Source organism: Vulpes lagopus, chromosome 1 (genome assembly GCF_018345385.1).
Source record: "Vulpes lagopus strain Blue_001 chromosome 1, ASM1834538v1, whole genome shotgun sequence".
Classification (NCBI taxonomy): domain Eukaryota; kingdom Metazoa; phylum Chordata; class Mammalia; order Carnivora; family Canidae; genus Vulpes; species Vulpes lagopus.
Window position 1 is genome coordinate 79,163,944 of NC_054824.1, and position 24,434 is coordinate 79,188,377.

General features: G+C 40.1%; 1 protein-coding gene across 3 annotated transcripts in view; it reads right to left on the reverse strand.

Annotated features, from left to right (window-relative positions):
• CASR (calcium sensing receptor) overlaps positions 1-2,725 on the reverse strand; it is a 75,529-nt gene extending 72,804 nt beyond the window's left edge. The window contains exon 1 of one of the 3 annotated variants that reach the window (XM_041745386.1): positions 2,425-2,725. The gene's annotated coding sequence lies outside the window, so the exon portion shown is untranslated. Of the gene's footprint in view, positions 1-1,100; positions 1,229-1,526; positions 1,654-2,424 lie in introns of those variants that run through there. The other 2 variants (XM_041745471.1, XM_041745548.1) reach the window with 2 other exon arrangements.
• Positions 2,726-24,434: the final 21,709 nt, after the last annotated feature.

Consider the following 24,434-nt stretch of genomic DNA (forward strand, 5'->3'; position numbering starts at 1 on the left):
CTGTCACTCTGCAGGTCCTGGGTGGAGAAGGGAGAGGCAATGAAAAGGTGTAATTGGCCAAGTTCTAGTTTCAGGAATAGGAATTAGTGAGGTGTTAGGAACCACTTTTGGGAAATACCCTTCATTAATTCTCCTCAGTTCCAGACTCTACTTAAATGACACTTGGAGAGTCTAGTTTAAGGGAAAGAACATAGCATAGCACTCAGCATAGACTCTTCCCTAATGCTGGGAGGGTTCAGGAAAGTTAAATGAAGTGTCCTCTCTGTCGTGGGCTCCCTATCCCAAGGGCCACCCCAGGGAAAGACTTTGAAGACAGGCGGGTGGCGCCAGTGGGGAACACTGGAGACTATGGGATGTGGGCAGTGGCAGTGATGTCACTTTCTTCTGGTACTTTCATTAGGCAGGAGGTGGGATAAAGAATCAAAAGGAGGGCAGCCTGGGTGGCTCAGCGGTTCCAGCATCTGCCTTCAGCCCAGGGCGTGATCCTGGAATCTCGGGATCAAGTCCCATGTCAGGCTCCTTGTAGGGAGCCTGCTTCTCCCTCTGCCTCTGTTTGTGTGTGTGTGTGTGTGTGTGTGTGTGTCTCTATCATGAATAAATAAATACAATTAAAAAAAAAAGAATCAAAAGGAGGGGACAGAGCAAGAGTAAGAAAGGACGTGAGCAAAAAAAGATATACATAGACAAATACTAGTACAGACATTGTAGAGGATAAACTTTTGCATTATTTGATTTAAAAAACCATAGGCACGTGTTACCTGTTGAAATGACGTTTTTAAAAATAATGAAAGACCCCACCGGTCTGGAGCCCCGAGCTCCTCCCAGGCCTGCCGCCCAGCCCGGTGCCGCCGCCGCGGTGGCCTCGAGGCGCCTGCGGGCCGGCAGCCGGGAGCCGGGAGCCGGGAGCCGGGAGCCGGGAGCCGGGAGCCCGGAGCTCGGGGCTGGCCGCGGGGCCTCGGTCGCACGTGCGGCGGACTCACTAGAAAGCACGGCGGGGAGAGAACCCGCGGCCCGGTTCGCCCCCGCGGGCCCGCCCCGCCCCCCCCCCCCCCCCGTGGCAGGTGCTGCGCCCGCCGCCCCCGCCGCGACCTCGGTCCTACCTGCCCCCCGGCCCGGCTCCCGGGCCCGCCGCGGAGGTGCACGAGGCTGCGCTGCCCGCCCAGCTCGCGACGCCGGCGGGGCCCCAAGGTCGCGGCGTCGGGGAGGCGCGGCGGTCGGTCCGGCAGCCCCCGCAGCCCCTCGGAGCTCCGCCCCCGCCCGCCCCCCGCCCGCGGCCTCGGAGCCCCCGGCCAGGTGGAGCCGCGCGCCTCCCCGCGATGCGGCAGGTGCCCCGGGGCCGCGGGGGGTCCCCGGACCCCGGACCCCGCTCGTGCAGCCGGGGAGCGCCCCCGCATCCTCCTCCCTGGGACAGGAGAGCGCTCCTAGGACAACTCCACCAACCTGCTCTGTGCCCGGAGTGCGAAACTTTTTTTTTGGGGGGTAAAAAACCCTACAAGAAATCCAAAAGCCCATGCCCAAGCTCTTACTCATTCTGCAAGACCAAGTCCAGCGCTGCCGGCGCCCGGAGACCTTCTGGGGCTGGGGACCGGCTCCCTGCGGGCGTCTGTCCGTGTCCCCGCGCCCGCGGCTCGCGAGCTCCCGCCGGAGGCAGGCACCTGCCGCGCTCGTTTCCTGTACCCACCACCCTGCCCTCGTGGACGCGGGACCAGGCCTTGCTCATTCCAGTCCCCAGCCCCTGGCAGGGCGCCCGCCACCTAGCAGGCACTCGAATATATATATATATATATATTTTTTTTTTTGAATAAGGGGAAAATTAATTTTGTTTTGCAGAAAACCGGGTTTTTGTTTTTTTTTGTTTGTTTGTTTTTTTGTCCTCAAGCAACACGTACTCCTTTGGGTGGACAGGTTGCTAATCTCTATGAAGAACCACAAAAATGATCCTTTTGATGCAGTAATTTCATTCTTGGGGATATTTCCAGGACAAAATATTCATGTGCAGATGTTCGTAGCAAAATAATAATAATAATAATAATAATAATAATAATAAAATATTAATATAATAATTAATAATATAATAATAATTATTATTTATGTAAAATAATGCTAATAAAGAAAAAACGCTAAAAGCAAACAAAGCCAAACTGTCAATGGGAAATTGGTTAAATAAATTATGGGAGGATAACTTAATGAGATATTACACAATTGTCAAAATGAAAGACATCGAGGCAGGAGTGCCTGACAATGTTTTTAGAACAAGAGGGAGTGTTTACCCTTAAAATTAAAAAAAAAAAAAGGAAAATATGAAGTAATGCGAGCAAGTGTTTGCAAAGTAACATTAAGCCAAAGGAGTAAAAAGTTGCATAGTTACCAAGCCTAACAACTTCCAGTAAAAATGCAGATCTGTAAAATGGAAATAACACTTACCTTGAGAGATTCTTAGAGTCTTAAACGTAATTAAATATTTCGGAAAAGCGCCTGATAACGTCGTGGATACTCAGCAAAAAGTTTCCATTTTCTTGCTTCACAGGAGCACAGACTCACATCTGCAGACTCTCGGATACATCCTCATCATAGCCCAGCTCTGCTCACGGATTTACTTCCCCTCAAATGCAGCTGAACAAATGTTCAAGCGCCAGGATAAAGCGAAGAAGAGAATCTGGTTAATAAGAATAGATGCCAGTCCTCCCGCAGACGCGAATGCCCAGCAATACAGGCTCCCAGCGGGGGATTTGGCTCGGTGGCAGTACTTGCCAAAATGCCTTAAAGATTGAGCACAACCCAGTCAGCGCCCAAGACTGAATTAATCCCCCACCCCCCACCCCGAACTGAATGACACTGCAGCCCGAGGCTGAATTAATACTCTTCAATGATCAACTTGTACCTGGGCATAATGTTCAAATGTCTTTAATTAAGAAAGTGTCACTCTGAAGAGCTATTATTACATTTTAAGATGAAGAAACTGAAGCTTACAGCAGTTAGGTGACAGAAGCAGGACCTGGAATCTGATTAGTTTGACCACAGCCAAGGTGTTTGACCACTTTGCCAGGGAGTCTAAGTGTGTACACCTCCCACCGGAGGTGCAGTAGATGGTCTTGAGTGGTATATGGTTGATGACTTGGTTAGGAAACAGTGGATCACAGGGTGAGAACTGGAAAGTTCTCTTAATTCTATGGATTATGTTTAGGAAGAACTATCATTTTGTGATTCTTTGTCTTTACACCCCTCTAACACTTGCTAATCTGTTTTTTAACAAAGAGAAAGCTTGCCTCGGGCTCAGTCAGCGCCTTTGCTAGGCAACAGTTCCTAAGTAGAATTTAATATCATCACTTTCTCTTCCTTCTGATATTATTCTTTACTCTGTTAATTTCTAACTGATACAGGTTTTCCACTTAGAAGGTCTGTAGTTTTCATTTAAGGTAAATCTATATACATAAGAAAATTGGGTAACTTCAAGGAAAGATATTAAAGAATGAGTAAGACCACTGACATTTGGACATGGTAGAAATGGCAAAATAAGGTGGTACACAAAGGCCTGGCATTTGGGAAATACTGCCTCACACGCCGTTATGACCAGTATGGGATGGGATGGTGGGGCAGGTTTCAGTTCAAAATGAACAGGGACTGGGACACCTGGGTGGCTCAGCAGTTGAGCGTCTGCCTTTGGCCCAGAGCGTGATCCCAGGGTCCTGGGATCGAGTCCCGCATCGGGCTCCCTGCATGGAGCCTGCTTCTCCCTCTGCCTGTGTCTCTGCCTCTCTGTGTGTGTCTCTCATGAATAAATAAATAAAATCTTTTAAAAAATGAATAGGAACCTCCTGACAATCAGAGCTGTGTGGGAAGATTTGAAAGGGCTCCCATTGGGGTGTTCACCGCATTCCCTTCCCTCTAGGGGTTGAAGAAGAGGTTTGATGCCTGCTTGTCCCTGGTGGCGGCATGCGAACTCAAACACTAGATAGGCTATATGAGCTTTGAAGTCGCCTCCAACCAGGAGAATCTGAGATTCTTGACAGCAGAGCTTCTGAGGGACCTGACCGCTGGAGACACTGCATTTTGAGGTAAGTTACATTAACTCCCCTTGAGGACAAATCCCAAAGAAGGGTTCCAAGTGAGCTTTGAGCAACAGCACTCTTAAGGTAGTTGCTTTGAAAGAGATACATTTTGGGGGATTTGAAAATGTTTGTTTACAATTCAATTATTTGCTCTTTAATTATACTTCCTTCTGGTGTAGTGTGTATTCATAACCAACTCCAATGGCCAGGTGGACAAGGCTGCTCTTCCTTCTTTCAAATATCAGCATCTCCCAGCCTCAGGCTTGCATGGTCTCCAAAGGGACTGCCCCTGCTGTTCATTTTAACCCATTTTGGCAAATGTAAAAATGCATGTGTGGTGGAAAGGTACACAGCAGTTAAAAAGTTACCTTGGTGTAGGAAATTTACTTTGCAACTGCATGGGCTAAAAATTCATGATGTACAGGTTCATGATGTGACTGCCTTAAAGCTCCAGAATATTTGGCACATGTAATAATTTAGAGGTCACTGGGGTCTATGGCCTCCAAGGGCAGATTCACCTCAGGATCTTATATGACAGGTAAGCTAGAAGGAAAAGAGCAGTCAGATGGAATGAGTAACTGCCTACAACTGCATTTGGGGAAGTTCATTCAACAGACAGCTCTTTAGGTTAGAGACTTCTTTCCTAAAGCACCCCTGAAAGGCCTCTCTTTCCCTCACACTCCAAACCCAATCCATCTGCAAGTCATGCTGGCTTTAATTTCAAAATACAGCCAGAATCAAACTTCTTTTCTCTACCTCCAGCACTACCAGTTTCATCCAAGCCAGCATCTCTTAGAAAAACCTAATTTTTCCTGCATCCACCCTTGCCTCTCTGCAATGTATTCTTCCCATAGCAACTGGAATGATACATTTGAAACAACTTGGATGGTGTCATTTCTTTGTTTAAAACCCTGTCTGTAATGGCTTCCTATCTCACTAGACTAAAATCCAGTCAAATTCATGGCCCATAAAGTCCAGCATCATCTGGCTGGGTCTCTGATCTCATCTCCTATAATCCTTCTTGGCTCCCATACACACTGGTTTCCTTGTTGGGCTTTCAGTGTGCTCAGCAGACCCTGCCTCAGAGACTTCCATTCACTTTTCCCAGTTCCCAGTCTGGAACACTCTTTTTCCTCTCTGTTCAAGTGTTACCTTTTCAGAGATGCATTCCTCTGGGATTCCTATCCCCCGAAGCATAGCCTCTCTTTCACCCCACATCATCACTATTTCTTTATCCTGCTTTACCTTTTATTAAGGGTGTTGGAAATTTTATTTATGGCTTGAGAACAATAAAGTTCAGAGGGAAGACAATGGGGGTCAGAGAAGTTAGAGCAAATCACCACACAGAAAATAACTTAAAAATAAATATATAATACTCTCTTTACAAACACACAGAAATCCAGCTGCCATGAATTTCTTTCCTTTTTTTTTTAAATTTTACTTATCTAGTCACGAGAGACAGAGAGAGAGAGAGAGAGAGAGAGAGAGAGAGGCACAGACACAGGCAGAGGGTGAAGCAGGCTCTATGCAGGGAGCCCGATGTGGGACTTGATCCTGGGACTCCAGGATCACACCCTGGGTCAAAGGCAGGTGCTAAACCTCTGAGCCACCCGGGGATCCCCCTGCCATGAATTTCTTATTGGCTGTCTTTCCTTCTGGGTCACTAGATTCCTGTCTCATTGCTCAAGGGTGTTCTCACACTCTCATCTCTAGCCCATGTCCTCTTTATATCCTGATCCTTCTTAAGATGAGCTAAGAAACTCAGATGGGACATAATCATTTTGGTTTTTACATATTTAGAAATATGTATAACTTGATCAGCACTTGTACCTTTTTCTATTCTGTAAAACCCCCAGAAAGTAATCATTGTCCTGACTTATAACACCATAATTTATATTTATATTAATGGAATTATTCAGTAAATTCTATTTTATATCTAATCTTTTTCACTCAATAACTTGTGAGATTCAAGTATATTGTGCAGGAGTTTGTTCTTTTTCATTGCTGTAGAATATTCTCCTGCATGGTTGTACCACAATCTCTTGATCCATTTCACCTGATGGGTATTTGAGTTGCTTCCGATTTTGAGCTATTATGAATAATGCTGCCATGAATGTTTTTTGGTGTACATGTGCTTGCATTTCTGTTGGGCAATATATCACAGTAGAATTATCGGGTTAATAAAATAAATAAGGACTCTCATTTATTACTGGTAGAAATAGAAATTAGTATGACCACTTCATAAAGTTCTTTGGCAATATCTTCCAGTGCTAAACATATGCATGCCTTTTATATTCTAGGTTCTTTGTCAATTATCGATATTAAAAATGTCTTTTCCAATTCTGTGGTTTGCCTTTTCACTCTCTTAATAGTGCCTTTTCATGAACAGAAGTTCTTATTTTTAATGTAGTCTTCTTTATGGTTAGTGTGTTTGCTCCTGCTGAGGAAAGCTCTGCTTACACCAGGTTATGAATATATTCTCCAATGTTGTCTTCTGGAACCCTTATTATTTTCCTTGTACTTTAAGATCTATGATCTTCCTAGAATTGATTTTTCTATGATCAACTTTCATTTTTTTCCAATGAATTTCCAACTGACTTGGCACCATTATTGAAAAGATCAACATTTCCCTCCTGTTCTTTATGTTATCTTTGTCATAAAACACCCAACTATGTGTGGGTCTGTTTCTGGACACTCTATTGTGTCTCATTATGTATTTTCCTATTCTTTTGCCAAGATACCAAACTATCTTTTTTTTTATTGTGGCTTTATAGTAAATTTTGAAATCTGGGACAGTAAGTCCTCTAACTTCATTACTCTCTAAGATCATGTGAGCTGCTATTGGCCATTTGCATTTCCATATACAGTTTTAGAGCCAGCTTGCCAATGCACACATGCACACACACCCCTCTGGATTTTTTACTTAAATTACATTGAATTTATAGATCAATTTTGGAGAAAATTAACATCTCATAGTTAGACTTGCAATCTACACACATGACATATTCTCCAACTTATTTAACTCTTCTTTAATTTCTCACACTAATAACTTGTAGTTGTCTGTGTATAAGTCTTGCACATATTTTCTTAGATTAATTCATAGGTACATGATGTTTTTACAAAAGGATTTATTTATTTATTTATTTATTTATTTATTTATTTATTTATTTTTGAGAGAGAGGGAAAGAGAGAGCACCAGTGGGCAGAGGGGCAGAAGGAGAGAGAGAAAATCCTCTAGCAGACTCCCGCTAAGCATGGAGCCCTATGTGGGGCTTGATCCCAGGACCCTGAGATCATGACCTGAATCAAAAGCAAGAGTTGGCTGCTTAATCTACTGAGCCACCTGGGCACCCCTTGATGCTTTTTGATACAGTTGTATTTGGCAACACTTTAAAATTTCATTCTTAATTGTTGCTGATACTTTGCTATATTTCTCTTCTTAGGATACATCAGCATCTCATCACCTGACATATTTATGTTATTGTCTATCCCTCCTACAAAATGTAAACTCTGAGAATAGAGATTTTGTCCACTTTGATCACTGATTTATTTATTTATTTATTTATTTTTTTTGATCACTGATTTATTTTAAGTGCCTCAAACAATTCCTGGAGTATAATAAGTGCCATGAATATTCGTTGAGTTGAGTTGACTTATATTGAACTGAAATCTTGCAATTCATACTTTGTTCCTCTAGAACATACAGAATAAGTCTCCTTCTTGTACATGCTGGCTCTTCAATTATTCCCTTCTCAAAGCCAAGTGCTTCATTTCCTTCAGCCATTCCTCAAAGGCAGGTTTTACAGACTCTCTCATCATATTGTCTTCTTTCCTCATTGTGAGCTGTGGTTTACCAACGTTCTCTTTAAGTCTGGGCTCCCAGGCTCATATGGCTGATGCCTATTGTGAATTTAGAATATTATTTAGCTGGGCAGCCCAGGTAGCTGAGTTGGCTCTTTTTTTTTTTTCTCTGTCACAATAGTGATGACCAAAATAAGATTGTGGTCAAACAATATCCCCAGCCTGTATTTTTGAAATATAGTTCGATTATTTTAACATCAGTGCAAAACTTTTGCCAGAGGTAGTTGTACCATGAAGCTAATAAAGTTTAAATGTCAGGATCCTTCCTTTGTATGGGTTCTGTGAATCAGCACACTTAGGTTGTTCCCATATCTTGGCTACATAAATAATGTTGCACTGACAACAGTGAGGGTGTAGATATCTTTTGAGATAGCAATTTGATTTTCTTTAGATACATATCCAGAAATGGAATTACTGGATTACATGGTAGTTCTATTTTTAATATTTTGAGGAAAATCCATTCTGTTTTCCATAGTGGTGCACTTGGGAAGTGCCCTTTTCTCTATATCCTCACCCATGCTTCTTACCTCCTGTCTTTTTGGTACTAGCCATTTTAATAGGTGAGAGATGATATCTCATTGTGAGTTTGAAATGTATTTCCCTGAGGATTAGTGATATTGAGCACCTTTTCATATCCCTGTTGGCTATCTGCATATCTTTTTTGAAAAAATTCAGGTCTATTCAGTTCATCTTAACTGACACTGTGTTGTATAGCTGAAACTAATATAACGATATATGTCAATTATACCTCAGTAGAGAGAAAGAGAACAGCTAGAGAAAAGCAACTCCTCACATACAAGGGGTCCTCAATAAGATCAACAGCTGATAGAATTCTTAGAAGCTATAGAGGTCAGAAGGCAGAGGATTGACATACTCAAGTAGAGAAAGAAAAAAAATTGTCAACCAAGAATTTTATATTCAGCAAAATCATACTTCAAAGTCAAAGGAGAAATTACAGTTTTCCCAGATAACAAAAAATGAGAGAGCTGCCCTACAAGAAATACTAAGTGTATGTTGTGATGAGCACCGGGTATTGTAAATATGTTGAATCACTAAATTCTACACCTGAAACTCATATTAAACTATGTTAACTAACTAGAATTTAAATAAAAACTTGAAAAAAATACTAAGTATAATCCTTTAAGTTCAACTGAAAGAATGCTAGACACTAACTCAAATCCACATGAAGAAGTAAAAAGCACAAGGTAATTACAGATAAATTTTAAAAAATAATAATTACAGAGAGGATATAAGTGTATTTTTTGTTTGTAACAAAAAAATAGGAGAAAAAACTCCTATCTAATCTGTAGACAAATGCATAAATCAATTATAATGTTGTGTTCTGAACTTATATGTCTAAAGATGTAAGAGGAAGAAGAGAAGGATCTATACTGGAGTAAAGGTTTTAAAACTATTGAAATTAAGTTGTATTAATCTGAATTAGATTGTTTTAAGATGTTAATTGCAATCTCCAGAACAATCATTAAGAAAATAAAAAATATATATAGTAAAAGAAGCAAAAAGGTAATTAAGATGGTAGGCTAGAAAACATCACTTTCATCCAAAAGGCAGTAATGGAGGAATAGAGGAATGAAGAGACCTAAGATACACATACAACAGATAGCAAAAATGCAGGCATAATTCCTATCTTTGCAGTAATTTAATTAACTGTAAAGGGATTAAACATTTCAGTCAAAAGGCAGAAATTCACAAAATGGATAAAAATATCTATATGGTGTGATAAACTTTTCTGTTATTTTTTTTATTTGAGTGTAGTTGACACAATGTTACATTAGTTTCAGGTGTACAACTTAGTGATTTGACAATTTATATATTGTGCTATGTTCACCACAAAATGGTAATTTGTCCTGTTATATTGCTATTATAATATCATTGACTGTATTCCTTATGCTCTTTTATTCCCATGACTTGCTCATTCTATAACAAGAGGCCTATTTCTCCCTCTCCCTCATTTTGCCCAACCCCTCACATCCCTCCTCTCTGGCAACCATCAGTTTGTTGACAAGAGACATACTTTAGATTTGGAGATACAAGTATGTTAAAATAAATAAATGGAAAAAGATATACCATGTAAATAGAATCCAAAAGAGAACTGGAGCAGCTCTGTTAATATTAGACAAAATACACCTTAAGACAAAAATTATTACTAGGGATAAAGTAGTACTATTTTTTTTTTAGTGATAAAAGGTTTAATCCATCAGAAAGACATAAGAATTATAAACATACATGTACATACCAAGACAGCTGCAAGATCCATGAAGAAAAAAATTAAAAGAATGAAAGGACAGAGCACCTGGGTGGCTCAGTGGTTGAGCCTCTGCCTTTGGCTCAGGTTGTGATCCCAGGGTCCTGGGATCTAGTCCTGCTTCGAGCTCCCTGCGGAGAGCATGTTTCTCCCTCTGCCTATGTCTCTGTCTTTCTCTCTGTGTGTCTCTCATGAACAAATAAATAAAATTAAAAAAAAGAATGAATGGACAAATATAGATTCAACAATAGAACAACTAGGAAGAAAATCAACAAGGAATAGAAATCTTGAACAATAGTATAAACCAATTAGACCTAAACAGACATCTGTAGAACATTCTACCCTAAAATAGCAGAATGCACATTCTTTCAAGAACACACAGAACATTCTTCAGGATAGAATATGCTACAGAGGGGGACCTGGGTGGCTCAGTCAGTTAAGCATCTGCCTTTGGCTCAGGTCATGATCTTGGGGTCCTGAGGTCAAGCCCTGCATCAGGCTCCCTGCTGCAGTGAGTCTGCTTCTCCTTCTTCCTCTCCGTCTGTGATCTCTCTCACTGTCGCTCTCTCTCAAATAAAATTTTTTTCTTTTTAAGATTTATGTATTTATTTATTTATTTATTTATTTATTTATTTATTTATTTATGAGAGACACACAGAGAGAAAGAGGCAGAGACACAGGCAGAGGGAGAAACAGGCTCCTGCAGGGAGCCCGATGTGGGACTTGATCCCAGGTCTCCAGGATCATGCCCTGGGCTGAAGATGGCACTAAACCACGGTGCCACCCGGGCTGCCCTAAATAAATAAAATCAAAAAAATATATATATGCTATAGACTGAATGTTTGTGTCTCCTCCAAATTCATCTGTTGAAACCTAATCTCCAATGTGATAGTATTTGGAAATGGGGCTTTTGACAGGTGATTAGGGCTCTGACCTTATAAATAGGTTTAGTGTCCTCATGAAAGAGGCCCAGAGAGCTCCCTTGCCTCCTTCCCCCTATGTGATGACACAGAAAAAAAGACAGTTGTCTATAAAGAGAAAGTGGGTCCTCACTAGCACTGAATCTACTAGAGCCTCCAGATCTTGGACTTACCAGCCTCCAGAACTGTAAGAAATAAATTTCTGTTATTTATATGTCACTAAGTTTATGGCATTTTGTTAGAACAGCCTGCATGGACTAAGATAGACCATATGTAAAGACACAAAGTAAGCCTCAATTAATTTAAAAGGATTGGAATAATATAAAATATGTTTTCTGGACACAATGGAATGAAATTAGAAATTAATTATGTGAAGAAATTTGAGAATTCACAACAATGTGGAAATTAAACACAGTCTTAAATAACAAATATGTCAAAGGAGAAATTACAAGGTAGATTAGAAATTTTTTGAGATGAACAACATACCAAACATATAGAATGCAGGTAAAGAAGTGCTTAGAGGAAAATTTATAGCTATAAATATCTATATAGAAAAGAAAGAAAGATCTTAAATCAATAATCTAGCCTTCCATCATAAGAAACAAACAGAAAAAGACGGGAAAACTAAACATATAACAAGCAGAAGGAAGGAAAAAAGGACTAGAGTAGAAACATGTAAAACATGTGAAACATGTGAAATAGAGAATAGAGAACCAATAAAATCAATTAAACAAAAAATTGATTCTTTGAAAAGATCAATGAAATTAACAAATCTTTAGCTAGATTAAATAGAAAAGAAAGAAAACAGATTACTAAAATAAGGAATGTAAGAGGTAGCATAACTACCAACTTTATAGAAATAAAAAGCACTATAAGAGAATATTATGAAAAATTATATGTCAACAATTATGAAATCTAGATGAAATGGATATTTCACTAGAAATATCTTTCACTAGAAAGACGAAAACTAAAGAATGACTCAGGAAGAAATAGAAAATTAGAATAGACCCATAATAAGTAAAGAGATTGAGCTAGAAATCAAAAAATTTCCTACAGGGAAAGGTCTGGGCCCAAATGACTTCACACATTAAATATACCAAACATTTAAAGAAGAATTAATATAAATTCTTCACAGACTCTTCCCAAACATAGAGGAGGAGGAAACACTTTTCAACTCGTTATATGAAGCTACTATTACTCTAATACCAAAAGCATTCAAAGACATCACAAGAAAACTATAGATCAATATCCCTTATGAATATACAAACATAATCTTCAACAAAATACTAACACACCAAGCCAGCAACATATACAAAGGATATACCATGAACAGTTGGATTTATCCTAGTCATATAAGATAGGTTTAGCATCCAAAAATTATTATAATATAACTGTATTATTAAAATAAACAACAAATACTACATGCTCAACAGATGCAGAAAAAGCATTTGACAAAATCCAACACCCTTTCGTTAAGATAGAAACACTGAACAAACTAGGAATAGAAGAGAATTCCTCAACCTGATACCCAAGAGAATTGAAAACATATGTATATATGGTATATAAGCATATACCCAAGAGAATTGAAAACATGTCCACCAAAAACTTATGTACAAGTACTCATAGCAGCATTAATCTCATAGCCAAAAGTAGAAACAACTCCAGTATGGATAAATGACATATGGTATCTCCAATCAATGGAGTTTATTTGGCATAAAAAGGAGTTCAGTTCTGATAACTTTCTACAACATTGAAATCATTATACTAAGCGAAAAGAGCCAGGCTAAATGGCCATTCAGTTGTAGAATTCAACTTATATGAAACATCCAGGATAGGCAAATCTGTAAGCTAGAAGGTAAATTAGTAGTTTCCAGGGGCCAGGTGGAAGAAAGGAATGAGGTGTGTCTATTAATATATATGGAGCTTCTATTAGGGGAGATAAAAATCTTCTGGAACTAGACAATGGTGATCAGTGCACAACTCTGTTACTATACTAAATACCACTAATTATGCAATTTTAAAAGGTGAACTTTATGCATGTGAATTGTATCTTAATAAAGTTATTAAAAATAAGACAAAATGAAAAATCTGAAGATATCAATAAAAATAGAGTAGAAAAATAGTACAATAAATAAATAAATGGAGAGTGATGCCATCTTATGCATAGAAAGATTTAATATTATTACCAGGGTATATTACCAAGGTATGTTATTTGTCCCCAAATTATCATATAAATTTAGAGTAATCTTAATGGAAATTAATTACTATTTTTAAAAAGTAATCCTTTTCTACATGATTCTAAAGTTCATTTGAAACTGTAAATACACAGGAATAACCAACAAAATTTTGAAATAGGAAAGATATCAAGGAATTATTTTCTTCCAGTAGAATAAAAATTGTTATGAAGTTAATAACTAGAGAATGTAAAACTCAATCCAAGACTATGGATTTAGTTTGTGATAAATGACAACTGCTCATCTATTTTAGAAAAATAAAATCACACTTCACAACATACACAAAACAAAATTCCATACAGTTTACTTTAATTTAAAAAATTATTAGAATAAAAATAAGAGTATTTTAATAATCATAGGAGAGTAAGACCCTCCTAAGGTAGATGAAAACACAGGTGCCAAAAGAGACAGATGGATCTGACCATATAGGAAAATTAAAAATTTCTATATAACAGAAGCATTAAAGACAAAGAGACAGGAAATATTTGCAATATATACATATCAGACAATGTTATTTTGGTAATATTTAGAGGACTTCTGCAAATCAATAAGCAAAATATGAATAACTTAATAGAATAATGGACGAAGTATGTGAACAGGCAATTCACAGATGAAAAGAACACAAGTAGCTAATAATATGAAAAGATAGCCTCTTTAGCAGTTGTGAAAATATAAACTAAAGTGATGTGGTATTTTTGACCACCAGATTGACCAGAAGAGTTTTATAGTACTCATGGTCTCCAATGATGGGAGGAATGAATATTTTCATACATGTTTGCTGAATGAACATTATAGTTGGGAGTTTAAATGGTATTAGCCTATATGGAAGGCAACTGACATTGTCTTCCAAAAGTTCAAATATGTGTACTTTTTGACTTAGCTTTTTTATCTTTAAGAATGTAGCCACTAAAAATAACTGTCAGTCAAAAAACATCTCCCTCCAGGAAATAAATGGAATAGAGAGCTTCTCTTGTGCAGAGAAATTGGGATCCCCATCAGTATTGATGGGCATAAAAACTATATAAATATCTATCAAAAGTTCAAAAATATCCTACCATTTGACCTGGTAAATTCCATTGCTGATAATGTACCATGAATGAATTATCCTATGGTAAAAAATTATATACATAACAATATTTGACACCATTGGAAATATTTATGAAGATAATGTACTATTAACATAGAAAGTACTTCTGAGATTATGTATTGCCAAAAAAGTCCGGGTACTAGATTATATGTGAATTATCACCACAGATATGTTACACAAATAAATGTCTATTTGGAAAGCCCCCGAAGGCCCTTACCCTCATCCACCTGCTTCCCCATTCCCTACCCCCTTGTCTGCAGGATTTTCGAGTCTGCCTCTGAGTTTGTCCACCCTGCAGCCTGCCTCTCTACTCTTTCCTGGCTTCTACCATTTCTTTCAGTATCTGGGGTCCTCTCTCCTCCATGCTTCATTTCACATAGGCACCACCCTTCCTCATTCCTCAAGGCTGCAGGAATCTAGAGTGGTGGCCTATATTAGATTCTGAGAAGTTAGGGAGCTCCGAGGGGCATCTGAAAGTAGCACTGGAAAAGAGCTTCAGAAGAATGTGCATTCTAGACTAGTTGCTAGAACTAGTTTTTCCCTCCTCTCAGTAGGATTCCAGTGCCAACCATTGAAATAGTGATGTGTTCTCCTCTCCTAGGGAAAAAAAAAATAATATGATTTGTTGGACTGAGGAAACATATGGTAGTTTTAATCGCACATCTACTCTGGCTGGTGGGGCTGCCAAGACCTCTGCATTCCGAGGTTGGGTTCCAGTTCAGTGAGAAGGGCTAGTACCGCTCTCTGCCATGGCCCAAGTTACTGTTAACATTCTGTGGCTAAATAGGGTCAGACACGGAGCCCATTTCCACAGACAAGAAAGGAAATCAAATTCTCCAGCCTCAGAATAGGGACAGCTTGTGCTTTATATTAAACAATATAAAACAAAATTGTGCTTTCCTGTGAGATGGTGCTGCCCTCACATCCATATGCTGGAAGATAGATGAATCATGGCTCTGCGCCCTGGTCAGCCATGTCCACAGGCTGCTGCAGGGAGTCAAGGACAGGGCAGGAAATGACTCGGGGTTGCTTACCACACTTTGTCGCTAGAGAGGAAAGCCACCAATGTCTTCAGGATATTTCAAGGGGGATGGAATCTTATTAAGCTCCTGTTAATAAGCACAACTTCCTTATTTATCAAGATAATGTGGTCTGGGATTAGAGAGAGAGCCTAGTCTTTAGCTTTCAGGAAATAAACTATTTTTTTTCCTGTTTTACCCCACAGCTGTGAACCCAAGATTAACTATTTTACTGTCACAGGACTGACCTTAACTATGATGTATCAAACTCATATCTGAGTATTTAATTCTGTCTCCATTCTTGATTTACAAAATTATTGCCAGATGATCACAAGAAATCCATAATTATAAATATCAAACTTCCTTTCTAAAGAGTGGCTCAGGCTCTTTGGAGAAGAAAAATTCTGACCCTGTTTTTTTCTTTGTGGTAAGAGCAAAATCACTTTGAATTTTAGATGATTTATTGATTAGGTCCATCAAATTTTCCATCAAAATTTCTAAGGTGAACTTTCCCCTTTCAGGTGAGGAGCCCTGCAGAATGCCTTCCTCCTTCCCTGAGAATCCCTTCTTATTCTGTGTCACAGACTGGTTTGGGACCAAGTTCAGAGGGAGCCTCCTTGTACCCCCAGGTACCAGGGCCCCAGCAATAGTTTCCTGTAGAGCTGAAGTTTCCATTAAATGCTCAGGGAAGCAGCCCGAAGTGGTGTCCTTGCAGGAAGCTCCCTACCCTAACCTCTGACAGTTCATGATTTGGCATTTGGTAGCTATGGAAGTGAAGCAGATGGCGGAATAAAGAAGATGGTTTCTCGCCGGGACACCTGCACCCCGATGTTTATAGCAGCAATGTCCACAGTAGCCAAACTGTAGAAGGAGCCTTGGTGTCCATTGAGAGATGAATGGAGGGATCCCTGGGTGGCGCAGCGGTTTGGCGCCTGCCTTTGGCCCAGGGCGCGATCCTGGAGACCCGGGATAGAATCCCACATCAGGCTCCCGGTGCATGGAGCCTGCTTCTCCCTCTGCCTGTGTCTCTGCCTCTCTCTCTTTCTCTCTGTATGACTATCATAAATAAATAAAATAAAATAAAAAAAGAGAGATGAATGGATAAAGAAGATGTGGTCTATGTATACAATGGAATATTCCTCAACCATTAGAAATGACAAATACCCACCATTTGCTTCGACGTGGATGGAACTGGAGGGTATTATGCTGAGTGAAATAAGTCAATCAGAAAAGGGCAAACATTATATGGTCTCATTCATTTGGGGAATATAAAAATTAGTGAAAGGGAATAAAGGGGAAAGGAGAGAAAATGAGTGAAAACATCAGTGATGGTGACAAAACATGAAAGACACCTAACTCTGGGAAATGAACAAGGGGTGGTGGAAGGGGAGGTGGGTGGGGGGTTGGGGTGACTGGGTGATGCGCTCTGAGGAAGGCACTTGGCGGGATGAGCACTGGGTGTTATGCTGTATGTTGGCAAATTGAACTCCAATAAAAACAAATTAAAAAAAAAAAAAGATGGTTTTTGCTGCTCTGTTAAAACCTAGGAGTTGACTGAAGACCTGCAGGGTGTGGGACAGGACTCTGGCCAGGAAAGAGAGGTAAAGCTAATGCCATGCACCTGTCCCTGGAAGGAGAGTCCACACAGCGTGAATGGGGGTCTCGGTTCTTGGATTCCTGATGAGGATCCATGCTTGAATAAAGCCAGCTAGAAGGAAAGCAGTAAACACAGTTTATTTGAGGACAAGACACTGTCAAGAAGGGATAGTGGGCGGACCCCCCAGGTGTGTGTCGAGGCTACAGGCGTCTCTTCCTTTTATGAACTAGGTCTCGGGTCATGGAGGGTGGTGTCTAACGAAGGCTGCTTCGGATCATCTGAAAAGTACCCTCTCGCAAGTTGGGAGAGTTTTTGACCCTACAAGGTCTGTACCTGAGCAGTCATGCCAGCCTTCCCCCCCCCGGGGGGGGGTTGAAATCACGGTGCAAATGCATTATGATGAGTCTATGGGTTACCCTGGGGCGGAGATGCAGAGGGATGCAGTTCCCGTGCTGCACCGGTGGCCCTTGGTCCGTCAGCGCTGGAGTCTTGGAAGCCACAAGGCCCGGATGTTGACGATGCTGGATGTTGAAAGCCACAAAGTCCGGATGCTGTGCCCCCAGTCTTGTTTTTTTTTTTTTTTTTCTTTTTTTCAGCTGAAAGGTCTACATTACTGAACCACCGAACAGGTATAGAAGCATAGTAACCGAGAAAATAATTTCCTTAGTAAGACTTGTCTATGGCCAGGCAGGAAGGATGTTTCCGTGCTGACAGGACTGGAACCTGTGATCCCCACGCAGCTTAAATATGTGGGCCGGTTGGCTGCCATCTTGCGACGTGCGACGCCTCCTCACAGGCCCAGCTCGGTTCTCCTCCAGCGCCTCCTCTTGAAGTTGTGCCTGATTTTATTACCAGTTTTTATCCGAATCCGCTGGGCAGTGGGACGACTCTGCTTTTGTTTGTTGGCCAGGAATCTGATTCTGAAAATCTTGTGAGAAGACTCGGCGAGGAACAGGCAACGGCACACCACCAAGATGGCGGCGAAAACGAGAGAGGAGGAAACGGGCGGAAGTGCGTATTTATAAGACGCCGCTAGGGGCGGGGCTTAGGAGTTTACGTGCCTTACGTGCCCCCCCCCCCCCCGTTCTAAGCCAGTGTCTCCAGGCTTCTAATGTGTAACCTATTTATCACTGCTCTTGCCTGCAGCTCATGTCTAATTAACTCCTGCTGATATGTTGAGCTTCAGTAGTCGAGCTGAGTTTTCCTTTGAGTTCAGCTCGACTACGAATGTTTATAAGCATTACCCAGTGTATTTATTTATTTACACAAAGAATATACACATTGCTCTGTTTCTGTGACCATGTCTACCTAGGGGGGTGGAAAATAAATAGGTCCAGCAAGGCACTTGGCCCAGGTGAATGGAGGAAGTCTTTTCCTTCCTATGCTTCGGGGGCTTAACTGAGTGAATGCGTCTTGGAATGGCCCCGTGTTACTCTTTGCAGACCGATCACCAGGCCTCTGAAAGCCTCTATGAGGCTGCAAAGACCACCTGCTCATTTATCTTAGAGATGCATCCTCACTGTTTGAGAGAAGTCCCAATAAGAAAAGTACAGCTAATCGAACAATAAAACATTTATTGAGCATCTACTATGTGCTCAGCACTGAGCTGGGTGCTCAAAAAATTACATATAAAAATATGATGCCTATCATCTATTAAGTATTCAACCCCCCTAGAAGACCGATTATTATTCGTATTTTGTGATGAGGAATTGAGCTCAAAGTGAGTAAGATTAAGCAATCTTCCAAAGACCATGCAGCTGCTGAAGCAGAGATTTGATGGTAAATGCTCTCAGTTTAAGGAAGCACTGGGAGGCCCTTTCCTGCCATTTTAGGACTTCTTTTAAGATCTTGAAACCCTGAGGATATAAAGGCTTATTTTCCAGACTATGGTGTTAGGGAAAGATGTGAATTCATTGACTGCATATTCGTCTTCTGTTTTTTCACAGTCCAAATATTTAGGTTTGGTTTTGTCATGAGATCTCTTATTACTGTGAGGGCTTTTCTCAAGGCACAGGAGGTACTTATGTGCCACTGTTTCCAACATACTCAAAATGTACTTCTATTTACTTCACTATCTGTTTGCTCATCTAAGCACAGAGTATTTTATCTGGATCAGGTTCATCTGACAACTCCAGAGTGATTTTTCCACCCCTACATGCTCCAAATCCCTTACGCTAGGTGTTTTATTTTTCTGTCACCTCTTCATTGGCTCAGTTTTCTCAGAACTTTGTTTCTCAGAGCAAGTGTGACTCATGCCATGCTAAGTCAGCAGGGTGGCCAGGAGAAAGGGAAGCAGAGTCAAATTTGGGTCTATCCCTATTAGGGGTGATGGCTCAGAGAGGAATAGTGTAAGACAAAAGACAAGTTGGTAGCCAAGGAATAATAGCCACGGGTATCAGACAATTACAATAAACCATGATGTGAGCTTTCGTGGAGGTAGACGAGGCACAGTGGAAGCTCCAACACCCATTCTCTCTCCCAGAATTTTGTTTTTCTCTTTCATCATATTTACTACAGTATGAAAGGAGTGTGCATATTTAATTACCTCTTAAATGTATGTTCTTTCCTCTAGATTATGAGCTCCATGAGGGCAGGGGTCTTACCTGCTTTGAATAAAGTAGTGAATTTACTGTATATACAAAATTTATTCATCCACCGTGCCTGAGACATAGTAAGTACTCAGTATTAATTGAATAAATGAATAAATGAAATAACAACCATTCTATTCTGAGAAGGACCAGGAATTGGATCTCATAGTAGATGCAATGTAGAAATGTTTAACAACAAATTAGAAATAGGTAAAAATATAGTTAATGAATTACAAGATAGGGTAGAAAAAATGGCTAGAGAAAAAATAAACTGGAGAGTATAGATTAAAAGTTAAGAGGCAAGGAGGATAGTATGGGAAGACCTAACTCAATTAATCAGAACTGTAGTAGAAGAAAGAGAAATTTGGAGAAACAATATATCAAGAGATAATGGATCAAAATTTATTGGAAATGAAAACAGAAATCTCAATACAGCAATTTAAGAAGTTTAGTGAAACCCAAGCAACATAAATAAAAAGCAACGTACCTAGACACATCATATTGAAGCTTCAGAATTCCAAAGACAAGGAACTTTTAAAAGAAACCAGAATGAAAAAAAAAAAAAAAAAAAGACAGACTGCTTTCAAAGGAGTGATATATATAGAAGTCAATTGACTTCTCAATATAACAAGGAAAGTTAGAAGACAGTGAGATGGTATCATCAAAAAAAATTAGCGGTTGAGCGTCTCCCTCTGCTCAGGGTGTGATCCTGGGATCTGGGATCTAGCCCCGCATCGGGCTCCCTGCATGGAGCCTGCTTCTCCCTCTGCCTGTGTCTCTGCCTCTCTCTCTCTGTCTCTCATGAGTAAATAAATAAATAAATCTTTAAAAAATAATAATAATTCTAGTATGAGACAAACTCCTTTAGAAAACAGAGAAGGAGTAGCATTTCTCTAACTCATTATTGGAAACTAATATACTTTGATACCAAAACTGGACTAGCACCAGAAAACTGGACAGGAAAGGAAAATTATCAGACATCTCCTGAAAATGGGTACAAAAATCTGAAGCCAAATATTTGACAAGCCAAATCTAGTCATGTATAAAAAGGATTAAAACCAAATTGCATTTACCCCAGAAACATAAAGTTGAATAACTTTAGAAATACAATTAACTTAATTTACTACATTAATGGAATAATGTAGAAAAATTATGTTATTGTCCTCATAGATACAGAAAACCTTTTGATAACATTAACTATCCATTTATAATATTAGTATTAAAATCAATTAAACTGGAAATAAAAAGATATTTAATCTCATAATGAACATGTACAAAAACCTACCGCAGACGTTCTAATGGTGAAACATTGGAAAGCATCTCCTTTGAGATCAAGAATAAAGCAATGCCTGCTATGACTTCTAATCAGCATTGTACTGAAAATCCTGGAAATACAGTAAGGCAAGGAAAGAAATAGATGATATGAAGATTAGAAAGGGAATAAAACTACCACTAGTCTCAGATGGCATGACTGTGTAAGTAGAAAACCTGAAAGAATCTATGGATAAATTAATAGAATTAGAGCATTTAGGAAGTATTCTGAATATAAAATCAATGTACAAAAATAAATTGTAGTTCTAGATAACAGCAGCAGTTCAATGGACATGAAATAAAACTAATAATATTACATTAAGTGCCAAGGATCATGTCTATCAAAAGATGAGCAAGTGAGCATGGCTACCATGGAGAAGATTTTAGCATTTTATTTATTTATTTTATTGAAAGACTTCAAAGAAGACATAAATGACTGGAGAGTATTCCTATATTCATAGCATGGAAAACATGATTTTGTGAAGATGCCCATTCTTTTTTTTTAAGACTTTATTTATTTATTCATGGGAAACAGAGAGAGAGAGAAAGGCAGAGACACAGGCAGAGGGAGAAGCAGGCTCCATGCAGGGAGCCTGACGTGGGATTCGATCCCAGGACTCCAGGATCATGTCCTGAGCTGAAGGCAGGTGCTTAATCGCTGAGCCACCCAGGCATCCAGAAGGTGCCCATTCTTTACAATTTGATTCATAGTGTAGTAACAGTCAAAATTCAAAAAGATCAGGATACCTGGGTGGCTCAGGGGTTGAGCAGATGCCTTTGGTTCAGGTCGTGATCCTGGGGTCCTGGGATCAAGTTTCCTCTGCCTGTGTCTCTGCCTCTCTCTCTCTCTCTGTGTCTCTCATGAATACATAAATAAAATCTTTTTAAAAAATTCAAAAAGATCTTTTGTGGAATTTGGTAAGCAAATTCTAAAATACATATGAAAGTGCTAATGGCTAAAAATAGTCAAGAAAGAAAGTGGAAGAACTTGTTTACCAGACTTCAGTTTATGACTTCTTGGTAAGCCCTAACCAAACAGTGTGGGAGTATCAGTGTAAGGATGGAAAATAGATAAATGAGTAAAACAGAGGGCTCCCAAACAGATCCTTGCATGTCTGGACAAGTGGCTTATGACAGAGGTAGTATATCAGAGCAGTGGAGAAAGGGTGGATTTTTTAGTAAACAGTACTGGGAATATGGGGTATCCAAATTGAAAAAAAACCTATTTGGGACATCTACTTCATACCATACACAAAAATAAATTGTAGACAGTACTTACATGTGAAAGGAAAAGACAAAAATATTTTAGGTGATAATACAGGAAGAGAATAACTTCATGACTTTTCAGGTAGGGAGTGATTTCTTAAACAAGATACAAAAAAGCACTGATCATAAAGGAAAAGACTGATGCTTTTGACTACATTAAAATGGTGAGCTTCTATTAATCAGAAGATATAATAAAAAGAATGAAAAGACAAGCTATGGGATAGGAGAGGATAATTATGTAAAACTGATAGGGATCCCTGGGTGGCGCAGCGGTTTGGCGCCTGCCTTTGGCCCAGGGCGCGATCCTGGAGACCCGGGATCGAATCCCACCTCGGGCTCCCGATGCATGGAGCCTGCTTCTCCCTCTGCCTGTGTCTCTGCCTCTCTCTCTCTCTCTCTCTCTCTCTCTGTGACTATCATAAATAAAATAAATAAATAAAACTGATAGAAAAACCTCACTAGTAATCAAAATATATCAAGAATTCCCATGAATCAAAAAGAAAAAGGTAGACAATCCAAGATAAAAACTGAATAAATGGACGCTTCATAATACAGCAAATTGATTTAAACAGTAATGGACAAACAAGCTATAGCATCAGGGCGGCCCACATCATTTGTCAGGCCTCATGCCAAATGAAAACGCGCACACCTTCAAAAAGCAAGAATAAAGCTTTTTCCTTTCTTTTGTGGTTTTTCTCTACATGTCGTGGTGTTTATGATTATGCTCTCGTGGGTTCAGAGACACTCATGGGGCAAGTACAGATCCTTCCAGGCACTTGGAGACACCATCTCATGACTCCATACTGGTGCAGGCATGAAACCCACCAACTGCTGGGTTACTCTTCACATCAGCTTCCAGACCTGGCCCCCAAAGTTGAGGCAGTCATCTCCCCTTCTAACCCACAATGTATTGCAACTTCATGCCTGGACACGGTGGATGAGAAGTTCATCCCCATCAAGTCACCTATGACTTCACCATGGTATTCTTAGCCTAGGACAGGGACAGTTGTCACCATACTCCTCCCCAAATACTGTAATACACAATCCTGACCCTCTCTGTGCCCTTGTCCAGACCTCCAATGGGAGGTTAGCCATTGCTACATGGAGCTAGGATCAGGAAACCTGGGATGACTGGGGTGGGGAGTAGTTGGCTGAAAATCTACTCCAGAAAGATGGTAGGAGGCAGGATCATTCTTGAATGAAGGCTTCAAGCCTGCAGCACATGCTGCATTGTTCCATCAGACTTCTCTTACAAAATTAAAATTCAAAGATAAAATTATTAAACCAAGAACAGGTCCTTCTGAGTGCAGAACCCCATATGAACCAGACTGCCCTGGTTGCATGTCTCATGAAGGAGACCTTGCATAAAATATTCATATGTTGGAATAACATGGAACACACACATAATATATATAAATCTCACAAACATAATATAGAGTGAAGGAAATTAGTCACACATACAAAACCATAGTATCGTTTTATTTACATAAAAGTTGGAAACTGGGGGAAATGAAATTATATTGTTTAGGGTCCACATGTAGGCTGCAAAATAGTAAATCAAAACAGAAAAGTTTTATCACAAAGATAAAGATTATCTTCAGGTGTAGGGGGATGGTGGGCTTGTGACCTCAGTTTTCCTATCTGTTCTTGATCCTTTAAAAAAAAAAAAAGATTTTATTTATTTATTTATTCATGAGAGACAGAGAGAGAGAGAGAGAGAGAGAGAGAGAGAGAGGCAGAGGGAGAAGCAGGCTCCATGCAGGGAGCCCAATGCAGGACTCGATCCTGGAACTCCAGGATCCCACCCTGGGCAGAAGGCAGGGGCTCAACTGCTGAGCCACCCAGGCATCCCTGTTCTTGATCCTTTTTTTTTTTTTTTAATATATTTCTTTTTTAAAAAAATTTTTTTAAATTTATTTGTGATAGCCACACAGAGAGAGAGAGAGGCAGAGACACAGGCAGAGGGAGAAGCAGACTCCATGCACCGGGAGCCCGATGTGGGATTCGATCCCGGGTCTCCAGAATCGCGCCCTGGGCCAAAGGCAGGCGCCAAACCGCTGCGCCACCCAGGGATCCTCTTCTTGATCCTTTTTTGGTTACATAAGTTAGACAGGACCTCCAAGGGTGGGCCCATCTCCTTGTGACTAGGGGTACCATTTCTATGAGCCATCTCTAGGGATCACTGAGGTCCCCTGACTGCTGTTCCAAATTTGCTCCCCATCACATTATTTATGCC